The sequence below is a fragment of the Procambarus clarkii genome, chromosome 1 (genome assembly GCF_040958095.1).
Source record: "Procambarus clarkii isolate CNS0578487 chromosome 1, FALCON_Pclarkii_2.0, whole genome shotgun sequence".
Taxonomy (NCBI): Eukaryota; Metazoa; Arthropoda; class Malacostraca; order Decapoda; family Cambaridae; genus Procambarus; species Procambarus clarkii.
The window spans coordinates 21,703,121-21,709,120 of record NC_091150.1 but is presented as its reverse complement, the minus strand read 5'-3'; positions in this window follow the sequence as shown (position 1 = coordinate 21,709,120).

Sequence of the window (6,000 nt, the reverse complement as noted above, 5' to 3'; positions counted from 1 at the left end):
TAAAACATGGAATAAGTCAGTAAGCATGCTTTATTTATGAAAATATAGAAACAAATCAACAAAAACATAAACCACATGTCACCTAGCTAAATTCTTTGTCTTTCTAGAGAATGTAATTTAAGCTTTGACAATCTTTCTTCATATGACAGGTTTCTATTTTGGGGTATTAACTTTGTTATCCTCCGCTGGATGCATTCTAGTAAATTTATATCCATGCTGTGGATATACTGTGACCAAAAGTGAAGTGCATATATATCTAAATGGAGCCTACCCAGAGCAAGATATATCTGAAGAACAATGAACTGATATCTTAATTATTACTAATGTTTCAATACATAAATCCCAGTGTTCTCTTTGCCTTATTACAAACATTTATTCATTGATTTTTTTTGTTTTAAATTCTTACTAATCATAACTCCCAGATCCCTTTCATAATTCGACTTCACAATCTCAACACCATGCATGCATCTAGCTTATATCTTGTAACTCGATCTATCGTCGTTACCTATCCTTTAAACTTTACATTTGTCAGTATTAAACGGCATCCGCCAATCTTTTGACCATATTTCAGTACCCAATTTAGATCGTTCGATCGATCAATTTAGACCTCCTTGTATCATGTATCATCATACATGATGATATAATGATACACACTACTGGGTATGCTGGTGATATAGTGATACACACTACTGGGTATGCTGATGATATAATGATACACACTACTGGGTATGCTGGTGATATAGTGATACACACTACTTGTTATGCTAACATGCAGAACACTCTTAACTCTGTATTAGTCTCATGTCAGGACTTAGGTTTAGTCATATCTCAGCAGAGGAAACAAAGATACTAAACGGGTGTCCACCCAGGCAGGGAGGGAGGAGCTGTTCACAAGATCCAACTGTATGATGGCTCCCAGCTTGACTATGTTAACAGATTCAAATACCTTAAAATTTGCCTTGTATTGTCCTTTTGTATTCAGACTCTGTTGTCAGTATAAAGAGTTTGTATGGTGTTCATTTCAGTACTTCAGAAATCTGGAACGATCTGGAATCTCTTATCTGCAATGAAACAATACATATTATTGCACTTACCAAAACATGGATGAATGTAGAAAATAGAGAACTATTAGCTGAATATCAAATAAATGGATTTAATCTATTTCACACAGATAGATATATTAGACAAGGAAGGGGGAGTAGCCGTGTATGTTAGGTAATATTTGAAATGTAGTCTCGAAAAGACTACATTTCCTACATTTCAACAGAAACGTGCCGCACACCAGTCACAAGACTGAACCTCGTCGAGGACAAACATCTAAATGAGAGCATGAACGAGTAAGAAATAATTTTTTAACACCAGGCATCATACACACACTGAATGCACCTGCAGACAGCCTAGCCTAGCCTAGCTTAGAGCCTAGTTCAGTAATTTAAAAATGTAACTTGAAAAATGCCATTCAAATCATTAAACAATTTAAATAATTTCAGGCAATCAACACAACCCTCTCATGTTGGCTAACCCTCAGCAGTGCTCAGGCCCCCGTGCCCAGGCCCTGGGGCTTGAGTCCTCAGTTCTATACACTAGCTCTTCCCGGCCTCACCTCTCCATACACCTGCACTGCCCGGCCTCGCCTTTCCATACACCTGCACTGCCCCTCGCCTCCACATACACTAGCACTTCCCGGCCTCACCTCTCCATACACCTGCACTGCCCGGCCTCGCCTTTCCATACACCTGCACTGCCCCTCGCCTCCACATACACTAGCACTGCACGGCCTCGCCTCTCCATACACCTGCACTGCCCGGCCTCGCCTCTCCATACACTTGCACTGCCCCTCGCCTCCACATACACAAGCACTATAGCCAGCACTAGAATCAAATAATATTATAAATTATAAGTGTTTACTTACTATAATATTTGCATGAAGAGTTTGTCCTCTGTCTGCTGACTGCACTAACGACAAAATGGCCGCTCTGTTGATACTGGCGCGGATGATGCTGTGACGTCACAGGTGAGGGCAGCAATGCACATTTCATCCCTCGACCCTGAATCATTCCCTCGTATATATAATTGGCGAGACAACTTACTTATCAATTACTTGTCTTAGTTAGCAAATAGGGGATATTTGGCTAAGATTTCTGGTAGCAGATCATTTTGAATGAAATATTTAAACATCTCTGGAACATTTATTATAAAATTGTCTTTGAATTCAATTCAATTCAAGTCAATTCAAGTCTTTTGGCACTCCATCACATTGTGACAGAGGGTGTGCTTGTTGACCCAGTTTACATTTGGTTAGGTCTACATCAGCAGATAATTAGAAATCCCAGTGAGAGTTGTAACATAGTTTAAGCCGAACAGTAGTAACATCTAGAAGTCTGCTGATTTTATTGGATGATCCATAGATGTGTGGCTCCTCTTGCATGATAGTATGATGATAGATGGAATTACTGGTGTCAATTTCACTTTGCCTCAGATCTACAAGATCTTGTTGAAGTTCTCGGTGTACTGCTGCTCTCAGATTACTCATTGACAATCCAAGGTTACACTCAACGGCTCCTTTAAAAGCAGATTCTTTGGCTAACTTATCAGCTCTATCATGCATTTGGAGGCCAACATGAGATGGAGACCACATGAAATGGACTCTGTTACCATCCTTAATAATTTTGTTGTATTTGTGTCTAGCTTTGGACACGAGCATGTTACAGTTATGTCTTAAAGAGTTGAGAGCATTTAAGGATGATAAGGAGTCACTTACAATTAATGTATCGAGTTTGGAGACTTGTACACATTTCAGTGCAAGGAGCAAGGCAAATAGTTCGGTCTGAAGGGTAGAGGCCCAGTTGTTTATACGGACTCCCCACTCAAAGTATAGGCCATCGCCCATTGTCAGAATAACTGCACTTCCAGCTGCACCCGTGGTGCGGTGTAGGGAACCATCAGTGCATATGATTTGAGAGAGAGAATGCTCTGTGGACAGAGCATCAATATGGCTTAAGGCATTGAGCTGGGTCCGTCTAATTACCACAAGCTACACAAGCTTCACAAAGCTTCAGAAAGCTTCCTGGCAATACGTTAGTAATGAATAAATATGATATGTTAGGTTAGGCTGACCTAACCTAAACTAACCTAACCTAACCTTACCTAACTTAACCAAACCAAATCTAACCTAACCTAACCGACGCTTGGATCGTCGACTTTATTTGGTGTCACCAGCTCTTTATTTTCGTCTAATTTCTTAATAAAAATATACTTTTTTAGATTAAAAATATGTTTTCTCGTGTTGTACATTCAGCACCAACATTATAAGGAGTGACAATGTCAGACCACGGAGGAAAAATGAAACAGGAAATTTCCTTAAGTACTTTCGTATATTAAATACATCTTCAGAAGGTCAAGACCTTCTGAAGATGTATTTAATATACGAAAGTACTTAAGGAAATTTCCTGTTTCATTTTTCCTCCGTGGTCTGACATTGTCACATTCTTAATCACGTGTTTATTTTCGTGATATACACACATTATAAGGAGTAAATATATCATATTTATTCATTACCAACATATTGCCAGGAAGCTTTGTGAAGCTTGTGTAGCTTGTGGTAATTAGACGGACCGGTTGAGCTTTACCTCAAGACGAAGCTTGGGCTTATCTCTAATTTGCTTCTTGGGTGGAAAGGGAGGGATTAAAACTGGAAAGGGTGTAACCTCCCACGGTGCAGGAAAGTGCCGTTGTTGTTTCCCTTGGTACAAATTGTGAACCTGATACATTCTGAGTTGAGTTCCAGTTTTTGTTTTCCATTTGGAACAATGCTGATCTTCAATAAAGAAATTCTGGAGGGCTTCTGTGCAAGGACTAGGATGAGTTAGCCTAAGCATTTTAATACTAATTTGACAGTTAATTTCAGTAAAACGATCAACAACCATCGGAATATTAAGTTCCTTTCTCATATTAAGTATCTTTGTGGTACGAGGGCACCCAAGGATTATCCTCAAGGCTTCGTTCTGCAATTTTTCAAGCCCTCCAAGCTTTCTTTCAGGCATCAAAAAGAGCAGAGGTGCAGCATAATCCACTAAAGATCTGATGTATGCAAGGTACATCATTTTGACAATGCTGACATTGGCACCATAGCCTGAGTGATAACCTGCAACAACCTTGAGAGTTCGGAGCCTCTCTTTATACTGACGACAGAGTCTGAATACAACAGGACCATACAGTGGTACCTCAAGGCCAAGGTATTTGAATCTGTTTACATAGTCAAGCTGGGAGCCATCAGACAGTTGCATCTTGCGAACTGCTCCTCCCTGCCTGGGTGGGCGCCGATTTAGTATCTTTGTTTTCTCTGCTGAGATAATTAAACCTAGGTCCTGACATGAGTCTAATACAGAGTTATGAGTGTTCTGCGTGTTATCATACCCAGTGGTGTGTATCATTATATCATCATCATACCCAGTGGTGTGTATCATTATATCATCATCATACCCAGTTGTGTGTATCATTATATCATCATCATACCCAGTTGTATCATTATATCATCAGCATACCCAGTGTTGTGTATCATTATATCATCAGCATACCCAGTGGTGTGTATCTATATCATCCTCATACCCAGTTGTGTGTATCATCATATCATCAGCATATCCAGTTGTCTGTATCATTATATCATCGGCATACCCAGTTGTGTGTATCATTAGATCATCAGCATACCCAGTGGTGTGCATCATTATATCATCAGTATACCCAGTGGTGTGTATCATTATATCATTAGCATACCCAGTGGTGTGTATCATTATATCATCAGCATACCCAGTGGTGTGTATCATTATATCATCAGCATACCCAGTGGTGTGTATCATTATATCATCAGCATGCCCAGTGGTGTTGTTATAAATAATGGTGTGTGGGCTTCTATGGGGGTCTGGTACTATTAAGAGGTAAGGGTAGATAGAAGACAGAGTATCAAATATGGGAGAGCTAAATGGCCCGGCCCCCAAAATAAACTATCCACAGTAGTAATAACTTGCTACTAGACCATATATGTTAGTCTAAGGGTTGATCAATGCACTTCCACACTGGAAGAAGGGACACTCTGTAATTCATGTACTTATTTATTAACCCCTTAACAACCCCCCCATATACACTCACACCAATAACAATAATAATAATAACTTTACCACACTATCTTACGTTAAAAGCCTTGGTCCACATAGGCAGGATACAAGGTTTACACTAATAACAAGCTAGGGTTAAGTACTACTGGATAAACACTGAAGCTGGATGCAGCTTAGGGTAGAGACACCATGTGGTACCCTAATACAAAACACAACACTTAGGGTTACCCAAAACACTGGCAACTACTACCCCCAGGTCTCACCAATCGTTACTACCAGAGTAGGTACACTTAGAAATCATACAATACTTAACTTAATGGTACAGGAACTTAAGGTAAGGGAAATAAGTAAGAGGAGAAGGGAGGAGATTAGGGGTGCAGCCACAGAGTAGGTCTCGTCCGCACGAACGCCAGCCAGAGAAGAACCTCCTAGCGACCAGCTAGGCCTCCCATGTCGTGGTGCCGGAAGGAGCCTAATTGATCGTGCAGCTAAGCACATTAAAGATCTTCCCCTATGCAACGTATTGTTACTTTACAAATGATTAGAAAGTATTAGTAAGCAAAGTTGGTGCCTATGTTATTATATAATAATCAACCCCCAGCTCAGTCTTTAAATGCTCTTTGAGAAACAATAATAGTCTTACGTCTGGCAGGGAAGATACAAACAATTGCCGCTCGAGATGCACTCAACTGTACTACCAGAAAGTTTAATAGCTCAATTTTGACCTCTGGTTTCCACTGGAGAACCCAGGGTCGTAACACTCCTCCCCCCTTCAGAGAAAAAAATATGTGACTACTAGAATAGTAGTCATATTTTTTTTTGTAAGAGTATACAGAGAATAAAAAGAAAAAACATATGACAAAAACAAAAAATCAATCAAAAACAATTT